Genomic DNA, 20,816 nt, shown 5'->3' with positions numbered 1-20,816 from the left:
GGCATGTCGCTGTCCAGTTTTCCCAGCACCATTTGCTGAAGACAGTGTCTTTATTCCATTGGATATTCCTTCCTGTGTTGTCAAAGATTAGTTGGCCATAAGTTTGTGGGTCCATTTCTGGGTTCTCTATTCTGTTCCATTGATCTGATTGTCTGTTGTTGTGCCAATACCATATGGTCTTGATGATTACAGCTTTGTGGTATAGCTTGAAGTCTGGGATTGTGATGCCTCCTGCTTTGGTTTTCATTTTCAAGATTGCTTTGGCTATTCAGGGCTTTTCTGCTTCCATTCAAATTTTAGAATTATTTGTTCTATCTCTGTGAAGAATGCTGGTGTAACCTTTATAGGGATCACACTGAATATGTAGATTGTTTTCACTTATCATGTATAAGGGATACTCAGTTAATATTAGGGGCAGTCTTCTTATCAACAATAAGAAAGCAAGATGGCCATATGATGATATATTCAAAGTGTTTACAATCAAAAATTCTGTCATTAAGTTTGACATAAATCTCACTACAATATAATTCAGTGTATACAAATATCCTTTGAATATTCAGTCACTTGATTCTTGACAAAGGTACTAAAAATATTCAATGGGGGAAAGAATAGTCTTTTTACAAATGGTGGTGGGACAACTGATTATCCACGTGAAAAAGAGTTAATTTGGATTTCTACCTTACACTATATAAAAAAAGCTTCAAATTGATCAGAGATCAAAATGTAAGAGATTTAAAAGTTTAAGTATAACACTCTTTAAAAAACTCTAAAAAGAAATTATATACCATAGTCATTGTGACTGGATTAGGCAAATGTTTCTTAGATGTGTCATGAAAGCATAAGTATAAAAGGCAGTGCGCAAACACAGTAGCTCCTGGAATCAGGTTTGCTTCAAAACTCAAAAAGGAATGTGATGGGGCAGGGAGGGAGCTAAGATGGTGGAGTAGTAAGAGGACTCTAAGCTAGTCTTCTCTCTCACTAGATAACTGTCAAATCATTCTGAATACCCCAAGAAATCAACCTGAAGGCTGACACAACAAATTCCAAAACTGAAAGAAGAAAAGAGGCCACATCAAGGAAAGCAGAAAGTGCAGAGATGTGGTTTGGGGGAGAAACAGATCGCTGGGGCAGTGGAGGGGAGGTACCATGATAGTGGAGAAAGGCAAGAGCGAGGAGCACCCAAGGGAATACACAGGGAAAACACTACCCCAAATCTGTTGGCTGGGAAAGCAAAAGACACTGATTTTCATGAGTTTTTGCAACCACAGGGGATGGAAGACTGGACTTTTACAGGTCAGCAGCTTGGCTGCTATAGAGCCCTGAGGGTCGTGCCTGAATCCTGGATAGAATGTGAACAAACAACCCAGAGACATATGACATGGAGGCAGAGATCTGAGTGACTCATGGTGCAGAGGAGATTGTTCACTCTCCTCGGTACGTGTCACTGAGGGTTGCATTCACAGAGGCACCTCTTTGAGGACAAAGGAGACAGTGGGTGCCATTTCCCTTTCCTACCCCTCAGCATAAGTGCACAGTAAAGTGCAGATGGCAGCTCAGTCCAGACACTTGCTTAAGGTCCCATGCCCCTGTGCTATGGCATGTCTGCTTTTCTTAATGAGGCTTCCCGCATTTCCAGTGCAGTGAAAACCTCCCCAGGAATACCAGCTTTGGTTCCAGTGTACAACATGTCTCTAAAGCCTGGAATTTAAAAAGTCAGCAGGCTTGATTAGGATAGAACATGGAAGGAACTGTGCTGGACCTGGAGAGAAGGCAGGCAGGCAGCTCAGAGATGCATGAAAATAATATTCTGAAGGGCATCTGGGACACTTTTCATGGAGTGCTGCCCTGGGAGCAGCAAGCACAGCGTCCTCTCTCCAGGGACAAAAGAGCTGACTGGAGACATGTCCCTCCCCTGTCCCATCACCATGCACACAGAGCTATTCACCTGCAGTAAACATCACAGCACCAACACTGGTTGCCTAACCTGCTTACACTGTATCCTACATCCCAGCACTCTGCCGGTATTGACCTTCTCATTCAAGTTTGCCTAGATCCCATGTGGTTGGTTACTTCCAGAAAAGACAAGAAGATGCCACTGTCCACACCACATCTTCCAACCAGACAGTTCTCTGGGCTTCAGTTCTAGTGGGAGTGGTATCATGTCTAATTTAACAAGCAGACCAGAGCACACCTAGTAAAAACTGGCCACAGACCAACATTGCCCACTGAAGGCAAGGGGAGCATCTGCAGATGGCTTGAATAAATGATAGAGCAGCCAAAACACAGCAGCAGAGAGCATGCAGCACACAGCAGAGACACTCCCTGAATTGCCAGTCCCTACACAGAATATTACCTCTTCTTCATGAAGTTATTACTCACATGCAGGAAACATAACAGTCTTTTATAATACATAGAAGAAGAGACATATAAAAAATACCAAGATGCAGAAATTCATCCCAAACGAAACAAGATAAGGTCACAGAGAAAATTGAATCAAACAGATATAAGTAACGTGTGTGATGGAGAATTTAAAGCAACAATCATGAGGTACATGGTGCAGAAAGGTGAATTTGGGGAGCGAGAAGACACGAAAGGTAAGGAACCAGTTTTGCGGGCAGAGAGAGGACAGAGACTGGGGAGGAGGAGAGAATATGGAAAAAGCACCCCTCCTCAAAATCAGCCAGAGAGAAAGTGGAAAACTGGAAACAGCCTCAGGGATTAAACTAAAAAGGGAGAAAGGAGAAAGGAGAGGGTTTAAATTCCATTAGGACTGTAAACAAGAGGAGCTCAAAGTCTGCAACTCCATAGCTCGATGCCTGGCAGTGCTCTGGTGGGAAGGGTGAATCACCAGGAAAAGAGTGGGGTCTGAGAGGTTCTCAGGCCACATGGGGAAAAGCAGTTCCAGTGCTGGAAAGACATTTGGTAGACACTGTTGAAGCCACCTGGTCTCAGCAGACCCCAGAAAAAAGCCACATTCGCTGGTGCTGGAACAAGGTCCTTAAGGGTGAAGCCTGGTGCCAGATGTGTGTTGTGATTTTCCATAATCCCTGAAACGCTGCTGCTCCACTATCTCATGAACTTTTTCTGGGGCAGGCTGACACCTGGCTGTAGTCTCAGGGCACCAGCAACAACAGGATCCAGTGGGCATTCCTGGGTGCAGCTGATATTAGGCCATTGCTCATTCTGCCATTGCTCAGTGAGACCCTCCCACAGAGGGGAGGAACAGGTCCAAGCCGCAGTCCTTCAGAAGTAAGGGACTCGGGAAAACAACTGCATCTGAGACAAAACTTGGGAGAGAGGTACTGCCTGGGGCCTGGTCACAGAGAGTGAAAAAGTGGGGAGTGGACAAAAGCTGAAGACAGAGGACAGGTGCGTGATTGCTAATCGGGGAGAACAGAGTTCCAATACTAGAGACTGGGTAGCTGGGTGACGCCATTTTCACTGCTCCCGTGCATGCGCATAGGCACCTATGAGCACCACACACTCCACCCTAGTAGGCAAGCATTGTCATCTAGTGGAGAATGGAGCCATTACACTGAGCCCCGCCCAACTGGGCCAATCTTACTCTTCAAGAACACAAGTCTCACCACCTACTTAGTTCATGGACTATAAAGCACTCCATAGTTTGACTTCTAGGGGAAAACGAAGTAATTTCAGTCCTATTTCAATCTGTTAGCAGGTCCATCTATTCAACTTTCCTTTTTTTCTCCTTTTCACTTTTTTTCTTTTTCTTGAATACAGAAACATAAAAAATTCATTTTTTATTTTTAATTTTTCTTACAAATATTTTTTCTTTAATTTTTTTCTATATTCTTTACTTTTGTGCAATTTTTTTTTCAAATTCTATTTTATTCCCATCATCTCACTTCAGTCGACTTCAGTGTATTCATTTTTTCAAATTCTCAAAATATTTCCTTCTCCCCCCACTTTTTTCTCTAAACTGTCAAACCACTTTCAACACCCAGACCAAAACACCTAAGATCTAGCATCATTTATTCAATTTATATGTGTGTGTGTGCATGTGTGTTTAATTTTAATATTTTTTAATTTTAATTTTTCTACCTCATTAATTCCTTTCAGCCCTTCAAAATGAGAAAACAAAAGGAATTCACCCCTACAGTAGGAGCACGAAGAAAGCACAGCCAGAGATTTAACCAACACAGATTCAAGCAAGATGGATGAACCACAATTTAGAATCACGATAATGAGAATACTAGCTAGAGTCAGAAATAGATTAGAATCCCTTTCTGCAGAGATAAAAGAAGTAAAAAATAGCGAGAATGAAATTAAAAATGCTATAACTGAGCTGCAATCATGGATGGATGCAGCAGCGGCAAGTATGGATGAGGCAGAATAGAGAATCTGTGATATAGGGGACAAACATAGAGAATAATGAAGCAGAAAAAAAGAGTGAGATTAAGGCAAAAGAACACAATTTAAAATGAGAGAAATCAGTGACTCAAAAAGGAACAACATCAGAATCAGAGAAGTCCCAGAAGAGGAAGAGAGGGAAATAGGGGTAGAAGGGTTATGTTAGCAAATCATAGCGGAAAAATTTCCTAACCTGGGGAAAGACACAGACATCAAAATCCAGGAAGTACAGAGGACCCCCATTAGATTCAACAAAAAACAACTATCAACAAGGCATATCATAGTCAAATTCACAAAATAATCAGGCAAGGAGAGAATCATGAAAGCAGCAAGGGGAAAAATTCCCTAACTTATAAAAGAAGACAGATCAGATTTTCAGCAGACCTATCCACAGAAACTTGGCAGGCAGAAAACAGTGGCGGGATATATTCACTGTGCTGAATCAGAAAAATATGCAGCCAAGAATTTTATCCAGCAAGGCTGCCATTCAAAATAGAAGGAGAGATAAAAAGTTTCCCAGACAAACAAAAAATAAGGGAGTTTGTGACTACTAAACCATCCCTGCAAGAAATTTTAAGGAGGACTCTCTGAGGGGAGAAAAGATGAATATATATATATGAATATATGAAAAAAAATATATATATATATAACAAAAGCAACAAGGAATTTAAAGGACCAGAAACTCCAACTCTACAAGCATGATAATGGCAATAAATTCTTATCTTTCAGTACTCACTCTAAACGTCAATGGACTCAATGCTCCAGTCAAAAGACATAGGGTAACAGAATGGATAAGAAAACATGATCGATCTATATGCTGTTTACACTACACCCACTTTGAACCTAAAGACACCTTCAGACTGAAAGTAAGAGGTTGGAGAACCATCTATCATGTTAATGGTCAACAAAAGAAAGCCAGAGTAGCCATAATTATATCAAACAATATAGACTTTAAAATAAAGATGGTATCAAGTGATGCAGAAGGGCATTATATCATAATCAAGGGGTCTATCCACTAAAAAGACCTAACAATTGTGAACATTCATGCGCCAAATGTGGAGCACCCAAATATATAAATCAATTAATCACAAATATACAGAAACTCATCAATAGTAATACCATAATAGTAGGAGACTTCCACACCCCACTCACAGCAATGGGAAGATCATCTAATCAAAAAATCAACAAGGAAACAACGGCTTTGAATGACACACTGGACCAGATGGATTTAACAGACATATTCAGAATATTTCATCCTAAAGCAGCAGAATATACATTCTTCTCCAGTGCACGTGAAACATTCTCCAGAGTAGATCATATACTGGGACACAAATCAGCCGTAAGTAGGTACAAAAAGATCGAGATCATACCGTACATATTTTCAGACCACAATGCTATGAAACTTGAAATCAACCACAAGAGAAAATTTGGAAAGGTAACAGATATTGGAGACTGAAGAACATCCTACTAAAGAATGAATGGGCTAACTAAGAAATTAAAGAGGAAATTAGAAGTATATGGAAGTCAATGAATATGATAACACCATAACCCAAAACCTCTGGGACACAGCAAAGGCGGTCATAAGAGGAAAGTATATAGCAATCCAGGCCTTCCTAAAGAAGCAAGAAAGATCTCAGATACACAACCTAACCTTATGCCTTAAAGAGCTGGAAAAAGAACAGCAAATACAACACAAAACCAGCAGAAGACAGGAAATAATAAAGATTAGAGCAGAAATTAATGCTATCAAAACCAAAAAAAAAAAAAAAAAAGAAAGTAGAACAGATCAATGAAACCAGAAGGTGGTTCTTTGAAAGAATTAACAAAATTGATAAACCACTAGCCAGTTTGATCAAACAGAAAAAGAAAAGGACCCAAATATATAAAATCAGGAATGAAAGAGGAGAGATCACAACCAACACAGCAAAAATAAAAACAATAATAAGAAAATATTATGAGTAATTATACGCCAATAAAATGAGAAATCTGGAAGAAATGGACAAATTCCTAGAAACATATACACTACCAAAACTGAAAGAGGAAGAAAGAGAAAATTTGAACAGACCCATGACCAGTAAGGAAATCGAATTAGTAATCAAAAATCTGCCAAAAAACTAGACTCCAGGGCCAGATGACTTTTCAGGGGAATTCTACCAAACATTTAAGGAACAGTTAACAGCTACTATCTTGAAGGTGTTCCAAAAAATAGAAATGGAAAGAAAACTTCCAAACTCTTTCTATGAAGCCAGCATTACCTTGATTCCAAAACCAGACAGAGACTATGCTAAAAAGGAGAACTACAGACCAATTTCCCTGATAATCATGGGTGCAAAAATCCTCAACAAGATATTAGCCAACCAGCTCCAAAAATACATTTAAAAAATTATTCACCATGACCAAGCAGAATTTATACCTGAAATACAGGCCTGGTTCAATACCTGCAAAACAATTAACATGTTTCAACACATCAGTCAAAGAAAGGACAAGAACTATATGATCCTATCAATAGATGCAGAGAAAGCATTTGACAAAATCCAGCATCCTTTCTTGATAAAAACCCTCAAGAAAGTAGGGATAGAAGGAGCATACCTCGAGATCATAAAAGCCATATATGAACGACCCAACACTAATATCATCCTTAATGGGAAAAAACTACAGCTTTCCCCCTAAGGTCAGGAAAAAGACAAGGATGTCCACTCTTGCCACTGTTATTCAACATAGTATTGGTAGTCTTAGACTCCACAATCAGACAACACAAAGAAATAAAAGGCATCCAAATCGGGCAGGAGGAGGCTAAAATTTCACTCTTTGCAGATGAAATGATACTCTATATGAAAAACCCACAAGATTCCACCAAAAAAGTGCTAGAATTGATTCATGAATTCAGCAAAGTTGCTGGATATAAAATCAACGCACAGAAATCGGTTGTATTCCTGTACATTAGCAACGAAGCAACAGAAAGAGAAATCAATGAATCGATTACATTTACAGTTGCACCAAAAACCATGAAATACCTAGGAATAAATCTAACCAAAGAGGTGAAAAATCCATACACTGAAAACTATAGAAAGCTTACGAATGAAATTGAAGAAGACACAAAAAAATGGAAAAATTTTCCATGCTCCTGGATAGGAAGAACAAATATTGTTAAAATGTTGATACTACTCAAAGCAATCTAAATATTCAATGCAATCCTTATCAAAGTAACACCAGCATTCTTCACAGAGCTAGAACAAATAATCCTAAAATTTGTATGGAACCAGAAAAGATCCCGAATAGCCAAAGCAATCCTGAAAAAGAAAACCAAAGCAGGAGGCATCACAATCCCAGGCTTCAAGATGTATTACAAGGCTGTAATCAAGACAGTATGGAACTGGCGCAAGAACAGACACTCAGATCAATGGAACAGAATACAGAAGCAGGAAATGGACCCACCAACGTAGGGCCAACTAATCTTTGCCAAAGCAGGAAAGACTATCCAATGGAATGAAGACAGTCTCTTCAGCAAGCAGTGCTGGGACAACTGGACAGCAACATGCCGAAGAATGAACCTAGACCACTTTCTTACACCATACACAAAAAATAAACTCAAAATGGATGAAAGACCTCAATGTAACACAGGAAGCCATCAAAATCCTCGAGGAGACAGCAGACAAAAACCTCTTTGATCTTGGCTGCAGCATCTTCTTACTCAACACGTCTCAGGAGGCAAGGGAAACAGAAGCAAAAATGTACTACTGGGACCTCTTCAAAATAAAATCATCTGCACAGTGAAGGAAACAATCAACAAAACTAAAAGTCAACCGACAGAATAGGAGAAGATATTTGTAAATGACATATCAGATAAAAGGTTAGTATCCAAAATGTATAAAGAACTTATCAAACCCAACACCCAAAAAACAAAGAATCCAGTGAAGAAATGGGCAAAATACATGAATAGACACTTCTCTAAAGAAGACATCCAGATGGCAAAACGACACATGAAACAATGCTCAACTTCACTCATCATCAGGGAAATACAAGTCAAAACCACAATGAGATACCACCATTCACCTATCAGAATGGCTAACATTAACAACTCAGGCAACAACAGATGTTGGCAGGGATGCGGAGAAAGAGGATCTCTTTTGCACTGTTGGTGGGAATGCAAGCTGGTGCAGCTACTCTGAAAAACAGTATGGAGGTTCTTCAAAAAGCTAAAAATAGAACTACCTTATGACCCAGCAATTGCACTACTAGGCATTTATCCACGATATACAGGTGTGCTGTTTCAAAGGGACACATGCACCCCCATGTTTATAGCAGCGCTATCAGCAATAGTGAAAGTATGGAAAGAGCCCAAATGTCCATTGATGGCGAATGGGTAAGGAAGATGTGGTATATATATACAAATGAGTATTACTTGGCAATCGAAAAGAATGAAATCTTGCCATTTGCAACTACATGGATGGAACTGGAGGGTATTATGCTAAGTGTAATTAGTCAGTCAGAGAAAGGCTAAAATCATATGACTTCACTCATGTGAGAACTTTGAGAAAACACATGAACATAAGGGAAGGGAAACAAAAATAATATAAAAACAGGAGAGGGACAAAACATAAGACACTTTTAAATAGGGAGAACAGAGGGTTGCTGGAGGAGTTGTGGGAGAGGGTTCGTCTAAATGGGCAAGGGGCATTAAGGAATCTATTCCTGAAACCATTGTTTCACTATATCCTAACTAATTTGAATGTAAATCTTAAAAAAATAAAAAAAATTAAATTAAAAATATAAAGAAAAAAAACAAAATAAATAAAGCAACAATCATGAGGATACTTGCTGGGCTTGGGAAAGAATGAAAGGCTTCAATGGAACCCTTACCACAGAGATAAAAGACCTAAAAACTAGTCAGGCCAAAACGAGAAGTGCAATAACAGATTCAAAACTTACTGGAGGCAATGACCACAAAGATGGAAGAAGAAAAAAATAAGTGATGTAAAAGATGAAATAATAAAAAATAATAAAGCTGAACAAAAGAGAAGAATTATGTAACTTGAAAAGAGACTTAGGGAAATCAGTGACTCCATAAAACATAACAACAGTCATATCATAAGAGCCCCAGAAGCAGAAGAGAGGAAAAAAGGGGCAGAAGATTTATTTGAGCAAATTATTATTGAAAGCTTTTCTAATTAGAGAAAGGAAATGGACATTCAAATGCACAAGGCACAGAGAATGCCCATGAAATATTTTAAAAAGCAGGTAAACACCAAGACATATGGTAGTTAAATTTGCAAAATATATTGATAAAAAATCCTAAAACAGCAAGACCTACAAAAGAAGTCCCTAAACTACAAGGGAAGATACATAAGGCTAGTTGCATTTCTTTCAGCAAAAACTTGACAAGCTGGAAGGGAGTGTGAAGATATAGTCGAGGTGTTGTATGAGAAAAATATGCAGCCAAGAATACTCTGTTCAACTTCCAAAAAGGCTATCATTCAGAATACAAGGAGAGATTTTTAAAAAATCAAATTCAACAGCATATAAAAAGTATTATCCACCATGATCAAGAGGGATTCATTCCTGGGCTGCAGGGCTGGTTCAATATTCGCACATCAATCAATGTGATACATCACAATAAGAAGGAAAATATAAGAACCATTGATCCTGTCAGTCAATTCAGAAAAAAAACATTTGACAAAATACAGCATCCTTTATTAATAAAAACCCTCAAGAAAGTCGGGATAGAATTCTAACATCATTAAAGCCATTTATAAAAAGCCCACAGCTAATATCATCATCAATGAGGAAAAACTGAGAGCTTTCCCCCTGAGATCAGGAACACGACAGAGATGTCCACTCTCACCTCTGTTGTTTAACATAAGGTTGGAAGTTCTACCATCAGCAATCAAAGAAAATGAAATCAAAGCATCAAAATTGGCAAAGATGAAGTTAAACTTTAACTTTTTGCAGATGACATAATACTCTACATGGAAAACCCGACAGACTCCACCAAAAGTTTGCTAAAACTGACACATGAGTTCAACAAAGTCGCAGGATACAAAATTAATGTACAGAAATCAGTTTCATTTTTATACACCAATAGTGAAGCAACAGAAACAGAAATAAATACACTGATCCCATTCACAATTGCACCAAGAAACATAAAATACCTAGCAATAAACCTAACCAAAGATATGAAAGATCTGTATGCTGAAAACTACAGAAAGCCTAAGAAGGAAATTGAAGAAGATACAAAGAAATGGAAAAGAATTCCATGCTCACAGACTGGAAGAATAAATATTGTTAAAATGTCAATACTACCCAAAGCAATCTACACATTCAATGCAATCCCAATCAAAATTGCACCAGCATTCTTCACAAAGCTAGAACAAGCAATCCTAAAATTTGTATGGAACCATAAAAGACCCCAAATAGACAAAGTGACATTGAAGAAGAAAACCAAAGCAGGAGGTATCACAATACCAGACTTTAGCCTCTACTACAAAACTGTAATCATCAAGACAGCATGGTATTGACATGAAAACAGACACATAGACCAATGGAATAGAATAGCGCCTCCAGAATTGGACCCACAAAAGTATGACCAACGAATCTTTGACAAAGCAGGAAAGAATATCCAATGGAGAAAAGACAGTCTCTTTAACAAATGGTGCTGGGAGAAAAGGACAGTAACATGCAGAAGAATGAAACTAGACCACTTTCTTAAACCATTCACAAAGATAACTCAAAATGGATAAAGAACCTGAATGTGAAAGAGGAAACCATCAAAACCTAGAGGAAAAAGCAGGAAAAAACCTCTCTAACCTCAGCCGCAGCAATTTCTTACTCGACACATCTACAAAGGCAAGGAAATTAAAAACAAAAATGAATTATTGGGACCTCATGAAGATAAAAAGCTTCTGCACTGCAAAGGAAACAATCAACAAAACTAAAAGGCAACAGAAGGAATGGGAAAAGATATTTGCAAATGACATATCAGATAAAGGGCTAGTATCCAAAATCTATAAAGAACTCACCAAACTCCACACCTGAAAAACAAAAAAATCCAGTGAATAAATGGGCAGAAAACATGAATAGACACTTCTCTAAAGAAGACATCCAGGTGGCCAACAGGCACATGAAAAGATTCTCAATATCACTCCTCATCAAGTAAACACAAATCAAAACCACACTGAGATATCACCTCACACCAGCAGAGTGGCCAAAATGAACAAATCCGGAGACTATAGATGCTGGAGAGGATGTGAAGAAACGGGAACCCTCTTGCATTGTTGGTGGGAATGCAAACTGTTGCATCCACTCTGGAAAACAGTGTGGAAGTTCCTCCAAATATTAAAAATAGATCTACCTTATTACCCAGCAATAGCACTGCTAGGAATTTTCCCAAGAATACAGGAATGTTGATGTACAGGGGCACTTCTACCCCAATGTTTATAGCAGCACTCTCAACAATAGCCAAATTATGGAAAAAGCCTAAATGTCCATCAACTGATGAATGGATAAATAAGATGTGGTTTCTATATATACAATAGAATACTACCTGGCAATGAGAAAGAATGGAATATGGCCTTTTGTAGCAACATGGATGGAACTGGAGGGTATTATGCTAAGTGAAATAAGTCAGACAGAGAAAGACAGATACCATATGTTTTTGCTCATATGTGGATCCTGAGAAACTTAACAGAACACCATGGGGGATGGGAAGGGGGTGAAAAAAAGTTAGAGAGGGGAAAGGAGGCAAACCATAAGAGACTTTTAAATACTGAGAACAAAGTGAGGGTTGATGGGTGTAGGGGAGAGGGGAAAGTGGGTGATGGGCGTTGAGGAGGGCAGCTGTTTTGATGCGCACTGGATGTTGTATGGAAACCAGTTTGACAGTAAATTATATCAAAAAAATAATAAATAAAACGACATTAGTAAAAAAAATAGAAAAAAATTTAAAAAAATTAAAAAATTCCCAGACCAAAAAAAAAAATACTAAAGATTTCATGACTACAAAACACCTCTACAAGAAATATTAAAGGGGATTCTTTGAGTGGAAAGAAAAGACCACAAGTGAGAAAAACTAGAAAGGAACACAGAAAATCTGAAGAAACAATGCTTTTGTAGATAATAAACTGACACTAAATTAGTATCTAATAACAATTACTATAAATGTAAATGGAACAAATGCTCCAACAAGAAGACATAGGGTATCAGAATGGATTGAAAAACAATATCCAAGTATATGCTGTCTACAAGAGACTCATTTTAGATTTAAACACACCGCCAGATTGAATGTGAGGGGATGGAGAACCATCTATCATACTGATGGACATCGAAAGAAAGCTGGAGTAGCCATACTTATATCAGATAAACTAGATTTTACACCAAAGGCTAACAAGAGTTAAACTGCACTATATCGTATTAAAAATGTCTATCAACAAGAACTAACAATTATAAATATTTATGTCCCCGACATGGAAGAACCCAAATATATAAATCAATTAATAACAAACATAAAAACTCATTGATAATAATAGTAAGGAACTTTAACACTCTACTTACATTAATGGACAGATCATCTAAGCAGAAAATCATCAAGAATACAATGGCTTTGATTGACACAAGTAACCATATGGACTTCCAATATATATTCAGAACATTTCATCATAATGATGAATACACATTTTTGAGAGTGCACATGGAACATTTTCAGAATAGATCACATACTGGGTTATGAATCAGCCCTCATAAGTACTAAAATATTGAGATCATACCATGCATATTTTCAGACCAAAATGGAATAAAACTTGAAATCTAACACAAGAATAAAATTGGAAATATGACAAATGCATGGTGGTTAAAGAATATCCTACTAAAGAATTCATGGGTTAACCAAAAAATTTAGGAAGAGATTTAAAAAGTACATAGGCCAAATAAAAATGAAAACATGACAGGTGAGAACCTTTGCAATGAAGCAAAGGTGGTCCTAAGAGGAAAGTATATAGCAATGCAGGTCTACATCAAGAAGTAAGAAAGGTTCAAATGCACAACCTAACCTTATACCTAAAAGAGATATGAAAGGATCAGCAAAGAAATCCTAAAGGAAGGAGAATGAAAAAAATAAGGATTGGGGAAGAAATAAATGATATAGAAACAAACAAACAACAACAACAACAAAAAAAACAGTAGAATAGATAAAATAAACTAAGAGCTGGTTCTTTGAAAGGATTAATAAAATTGATAACCCCCTGGCCAGACTTATAAAAAAGAAAAGGGTGAGGACAAAATAAATAAAATCACACCTGAAAGAGGAGAGATCTCAACCAATACCATAGAAATACAAAGAATTATAAGAAAACTATGAAAAACTAAATGCCAACATATTGGACAATCTGGAAGAAGTGCGTAAATTCCTAGAAACATACAAACTACCAAAACTGAAACAGGCATATATAGAAAACTTGAACAGACCCATAACCAGCAAGGAAATTAAGTCTGTAAACAAAAATATCCCAATAAATAAAGTCCAATGCCACATGGCTTCACAGGGGAATTCTATCAGTAATTTACAAAAAAAAAAAACCACATAATAGGTATTTTTCTCAAAAACAAAAATGTAAAGAAAACGTCCAAACTCATTTTACAAGGCCAGCATTACCTTGGTTCCAAAACCAAAGACCCCACTAAAAAGGAGAATTACAGGCCTATATCCCTGATGAACCTGGATGCAAAAATTCTCACCAAGATTCTAACAAGTCGAATCCAACAGTACATTAAAGGAATTATTCACCATGATCAAATGGTAGTTATTCCTGGAATGCAAGTGTGGTTCACTGTTTGCAAATACAACCAATGTGATACACCACGTTAATAAAATAAATGATAAGAACCAAGTGACCCTTTAATAGATGCAGAAAGAGCATTTGACAATGTACAACATCCTTTCATGGTAAAAAATCTCAACAAGGTAGGAATAGAGACAGCATACCTCAACATCATAAAGGCCACGTATAAAAACTCCACAGCTAACATCGTTGTCAATATGGAAAACTGAGAGAATTTCCTCTAAGGTCAGAAGAGAGAGACGGTCCACTCTCACCACTGTTATTTAACATAGTAATGGAAGTCCTAGCCACAGCAATCAGACAACACAAAGAAAAAGAAATACAAATCAGCAAGGACGAATTCTACTTCTCACTGTTTGCAGATGACATGATACTCTATACAGAAATCCCTAAACACTCCACCAAAAAATTGCTAGAATTGATAGACAAATTCAGTAAATTTGCAGGTACCCAAATGAAGGTACCAACATTTGTTGCATTTATATGCACTAACAATGAAGCAACAGAAAGAGAAACTAAACCAAAGAGGTAAAATATCTGTATGAATAAAACCATAAAACACTGCTGAAAGAAATTGAAGATGACACAATGAAATGGAAAAACATTCCATGTCCATGGATTGGAAGAACAAATATTGTTAAAATGCTTATATTACCCAAAGCAATCTACATATCAGCAGTTTTCACAGAGCTAGAACAAACAATCTTACAATTTGTATGAATACACAAAAGACCCTGAATAGCCAAAGCAATCTTGAGAAAGGAAAGGAAAGCTGGAAGCATCACAATTTCAGACTGCAAGTAATATTACAAAACTGTTGTGACCAAGACAGTATGATACTGGTACAAAAATAGACACATAGATACATGGTACATATTTAAAAACCCAGAAGTGAACTTTTCTACACATGATCAATTAATGTTCAACAAAGAAAGAATATCCAATGGGGGAAAAACAGTCTCTTCAATAAATGGTGGTGATAAAACTGAACAGCAGCATGAAAAATTATAAAACTGGTCCACTTTCTCACACAAAAATAAATTCATAATGTGTTAAAGACCTAAATGTGAGATAGGAAAGCATGAAAGATAAGAAAATCCTAGAGGAGATCACAGGCCATAACGTCTTTGACATTGACCATAGGAACTTCTTACTAGACATGTCTCCGGAGTCAAAGGAAACAAAAGCAAAAATATACAATTGGTACTTCATCAAGATAAAAAACTTCTGCAAAGTGAAGGAAACAATCAACAATACTAAAAGTCAACCTTTGGAGCCAGAGAAGATTTGTGCAAATGATACATCTGATAAAGGTTTAATTTCATAAAATATATAAAGAACTTATAAAATGCAACACCCAAAAAAGCAATAATCCAATTTAAAAATGGGCAGAAGACATGAATAGAAACTTTTCCAAAGAAGACATACAGCTGGCCAACAGACACATGGAAAAATGCTAAAACTTCACTCATAATCAGGGAAATGGAAGTCAAAACTACAATGAGATATCACCTCACACCGGTAAGGATAGCTCAAATTAACAACAGGAAACAACAGGTATTGGCAAGGATGCAGAGGAAGAGGAACACTCTTACACTGTTGATGGAATGCAAATGGGTGCAGCCACTCTGGAAAACAGCATGAAGATTCCTCAAAAAGTTAAAAAGAGAACTACCCTATTATCCAGCAATTGTGCTACTGGGTATTTATCCAAAGTATATAAAAATACTGATTTGAAGAGATACATTCACCCTGATGTTTATAGCAGCATTATCTTTATTAAACAAATTATAGAAAGAACCCAAGTGTCCACTTACTGATGAATGAATAAAGAAAATGTGGTGTGTGTGTGTGTGTGTGTGTGTGTGTGTGTGTGTGTGTGTAATGGGATATTATTCAGCCATAAAAGAATGAAATCTTGCAATTTTCATTGCTGTAAATAGGGCTAGAGAGTATTATGCTAATAGAACTAGGTGAGTCAGAGAAAGACAAATACCATATGATTCCACTTATATGTGGAATTTAAGGAAAAAAAAACAAATGAACATAGTGGGGCGGAAAGAGAAGGAAACCAAGAAAGTGATTCCTAACTAGAGAGAATAAATTCATTGTTACTTGACAGGAGGTGGACAAGGAGATTAAAGAGGGCATTTTTTGTGTGTGATGATCATCTGGTATTGTATGTAAGTGTTGAATCACTAAATTGTATACCTGAAACATACTGTATGTTAACCAACTTAAATTTAAATTAAAAAATGGTGTAAAAAGGAATGTGATCATCTCATAAAAACAATTGTCTCATAGAAAAGGAAGTATATGAAACACCTCTTTGATTTTCCCTCTACTATTTCCTTCGCCTACTCCTGTTTCCCAAGAAAACATTAAGTCTATGCTAGGTTATTTGACTGCCAACACTAATGTGGTCTGGATTATACCAAATGCTGAGATCTAGAGATATAACTTTGGTTGGAAAAAAGCTGATGTCATGGATTGGCATTAGTTTGCATTTTGTGGGTGTAAGATCCATTGACATACTTGTATGTTCTCCTGATTATTATGAACTTCAGAAAACCAGAGCAGTGAGACAAGTCGGTTGGGTTATCCCAATTATAGATGGGTTTGAGGGAGCTTCACCCATCTCAGTGGAAAATGTTCCAGGCCACTGCTGTGAACAAAGAAATTGCAACTCTGTGAGTGAAGCAATTCTTAACGAGAGTGAACAAAATAAGAAATGAGGACAGTGAGAAAAGTGGACTATAAATTCTTTCAGATTTAATTTTGCCAAAGGGAGAAGAATTTTGTTTTAGGGATTCCATTTTTCTCTAGTGAATTAAACGATAGAAAATTCATTAAAAAAACACAAGTGGGGCGCCTGGGTGGCTTAGTCAGTTAAGCCAGTTAACTCTTGATGTCAGTTCAAGTCATGATCTCATGGTTGTGAGATAGAGCCCCATATCAGGCTCCATGCTTAGCATGGGATTCTGCTTGGAATTATCTCTCTCTTTCTCCTTCTGCCCCTCCTCTGCTTGCTCACACTCTCTCTGTAATTTAAAAAAAATATATATATATATATTTTAAAAAACCACAAGCAACAAAAAATAGATTAAAATTCCACAGAATTTAAAATTTTTCTGCCTTAGAAGGCCTGGGTGGCTCAGTCGGTTAAGCGTCTGACTTCAGCTCAGGTCATGATCTCACAGTTCCTGAGATTGAGCCCCACATCAGGCTCTGTAGTGACAGCTCACATTCAGCTCACATGAAGCCTGCTTCACATTCTGTGTGTCCCTCTCTCTCTGCCCTTTCCCTTCTCTCTCTCTCAAAAATGAAATAAACATTAAAAATACTTTAAAAATTGTGTTCAAAAATACCTATCAATAAAGAAAAAAATGAGGGAACATATTTGCAAATCATGTATCTGATAAGGGGCTTATGTACAGAATATATAGAATACTTGTAATTCAATAATAAAAGAAAACACCACTCCTCATCAGGGAAATACAAATCAAAACCACACTCAGATTTCACCTCACGCCACTCAGAGTGGCTAAAATGAACAAATCGGGAGAGTATAGATGCTGGAGAGGATGTGGAGAAACGGGAACCCTCTTGCACTGTTGGTGGGAATGTAAACTGGTGCAGCCGCTCTGGAAAGCAGTGTGGAGGTTCCTCAGAAAATTAAAAATAGATCTACCCTATGGCTCAGCAATAGCACTGCTAGGAATTTACTCAAGGGATACAGGGGTGCTGATGCATAGGGGCACTTGTACCCCAATGTTTATGGCAGCACTTTCAGCAATAGCCAAATTATGGAAAGAGCCTAAATGTCCATCAACTGATGAATGGATAAAGAAATTGTGGTTTGTATACACAATGGAATACTATGTGGCAATTGGAAAGAATGAAATCTCGCCTTTTGTAGCAATGTGGATGGAACTGGAGAGTGTTACGCTAAGTGAAATAAGTCATAGAGAGAAAAGCAGATACCATATGTTTTCACTCTTATGTGGATCCTGAGAAGCTTAACAGAAGTCCATGGGGGATAAGAAGAAAAAAAAAGAGGTTAGAGAGGGAGGGAGCCAAAACATAAGACTCTTAAAAACTGAGTACAAACTGAGGGTTGATGGGGGATGGGGTAGAGGGGAAAATGGGTGATAGATATTGAGGAGGGCACTTGTTGGGATGAAAACTGGGTGTTGTATGTAAGCAATGAATCATGGGAATCTACCCTGAATTAAAAAGCACACTGTAAACACTGTATGTTAGCTAACTTGATTTTAAGCATATTAAATAAATACATAAAATAATTAAATAAAAATAAAATAAAGAAAAAAAATATGGGTGCAAGAGGCAAGGATACAGCATGGTGTTGTGTAGGCCAGCACCCCCTTTCCCAATTCTTGGGCATGAAGTGTCTTTGGGGCACCCGCTCCTGCCTCAGCTACTGCCACCTACACTACAGATGGTTGTTGTCTCTATGGTGAGGAGGAAGAAGAGGAGTGCCAGATCAAGGGCAAAAGTACAAAAATTAAAAAATAAAGTGTTTTATGAAACAAACAAATCTTCAATCAAGTGTAACATTTTGATGCTTGACATCTAGACTACTTTCTGCTCTCACTATGCCAGCAGTAACTCTAGATCGTAACCAAATAATTTGTGAAGTTTGGGCTTGCAACCTGTATGAAGAGATGAAGAAAATTCATTCAGTTATCTGAAAATATAATTACGTTGCTATGGATACTGATTTTCTGGGTGTGGCTGCAAGAATTTAGGAGTAAGGCTGACTATCAGTACCAACTATTGCAATGTAATGTAGACTTCTTAAATATAAGTTGGCTAGAACTGACATTTATGAATGAGCAAAGAGAATACCCTCCAACAACTTCAACTTGGTAGTTTAATTTTAAATTTAATTTGATGGAGTACATGTATTCCCAGGACTCTATAATGATACTAAAAACATCTGGCATCCATTTTTAAAAACGTGAGGAAGGAATTGAGACCCATTACTTCACAGAACTTCTTATGACATCAGGAGTGGTCCTCTGCAAAGGGGTCAAATGGTTATAATTTCACAGTGGTTATGATTTTGGCTATTTAATCAAAATCCTGACCAACTCTAACTTGCCTGAAGAAGAACTTGACTTCTTTGAGATCCTTCAATTATTTATTTCTAATAATTTATGATGTGAAGTACTCCCTGAAGAACTGCAAAAAATCTCAAAGGTGGTTTACGGGAAGCTGCTCAACAGTTACAGCTGGAACTGATAGGACCACAACATCAGACAGGATCTGATTGTTCACAGGAATGACTTTTTTGAAAATGAGACAAAAATGAAGACATCAGTAGTGCCTCTTTCTCAGTTGGTTTTTAGGTTGAGAACATTAAAAATCTTATGTCAAAAAAAGGAAAATATAATTAAAAATGGGCAAATTATTTGAATAGATGTTTCTCCAAAGAAGATATACTAGCAGTCAGTAAGTGCAGTAAAAAATGATAAACATCATCAGTCATTAATAAAATGATAAGCAATAACAAGTGTTAGTATATAGAGGAAATTGGGACCCTCACATACTCCTGATGGGAATAAACAATAGTTCAACCTCTTTGAAAAATAGTGTGGCAGTTCCTTGAAATGTTAAACATTAGGTTACTATATGACTCTCCCAGGTGTATATTCAAGAGAAATGAACACATTATATCTACATAAATACTGGTATGCAAATATTCATAGCAATGCTATTCACAACAGCCAAAAGGTAGAAACAACGCAAATGTCTATCAACTGATGAATAAATAAATATGGGGCGCCTGGGTGGCTCAGTCGGTTAAGCATCCGACTTCGGCTCAGGTCATGATCTCACGGTCTGTGAGTTCGAGCCCCGCATGGGGCTCTGTGCTGACAGCTCAGAGCCTGGAGCCTGTTTCGGATTCTGTGTCTCCCTCTCTCTCTGACCCTCCCCTGTTCATGCTCTGTCTCTTCTGTCTCAAAAATAAATAAACGTTAAAAATAAATAAATAAATAAATAAATAAATAGTATGGGATTTCTATACAATGGATATTTATTTGGAAATAAATTAAGTGATAAGTGATACAGGCTGCAAAATGGATGAACCTTGAAAAAATCTTGCTAAATGAAAGGAGCCAGACACAAAATATCATATATTGTATGATTCATCTATATAAATTGATTAGAATATGCAAATCTATAGACACAGAAAATAGATTTGTGGGTGCCTACGTCTTTGGGCTCTGTAGAGAAATAGGCAGTGACTGCAAATCGGCACAAAGCTTCTTTTTGGGGAAATGGAAATTTTCTTAAACCAAGTGTGGTTATGGTTGCCCAATATTGTAAAATACTAACAGCCACTGAATTGTATGATTTTAAAAGGTTAATTTTATAGTATATGTATTATATCTCAATAAAGTTGTTATAAGAATCAATGAAATCAATTCTCCTTACAAACAAGAAAATAAAAATTATATTATTATCTCAATAAGTGGAGGAAAAGCACTTGACAAAATTAAACATGTATTTGCAATTAAAAAAAAACTTTCAGTGAACAACAAATGGAATGGAACTTCCTTAATGTGATAAAAGACATCCATAAATAAT

General features: G+C 37.2%; 1 pseudogene; it reads left to right on the top strand.

Moving 5' to 3' along the window:
* Nucleotides 1-18,817: 18,817 nt before the first annotated feature.
* On the top strand, nucleotides 18,818-19,510 carry LOC102970166 (annotated as a pseudogene).
* Nucleotides 19,511-20,816: the final 1,306 nt, after the last annotated feature.

The sequence above is a fragment of the Panthera tigris genome, chromosome X (assembly GCF_018350195.1).
Source record: "Panthera tigris isolate Pti1 chromosome X, P.tigris_Pti1_mat1.1, whole genome shotgun sequence".
Taxonomy (NCBI): Eukaryota; Metazoa; Chordata; class Mammalia; order Carnivora; family Felidae; genus Panthera; species Panthera tigris.
Note: the sequence above shows the minus strand (reverse complement) of the source record. Positions and strands in the feature narration are given on the sequence as shown.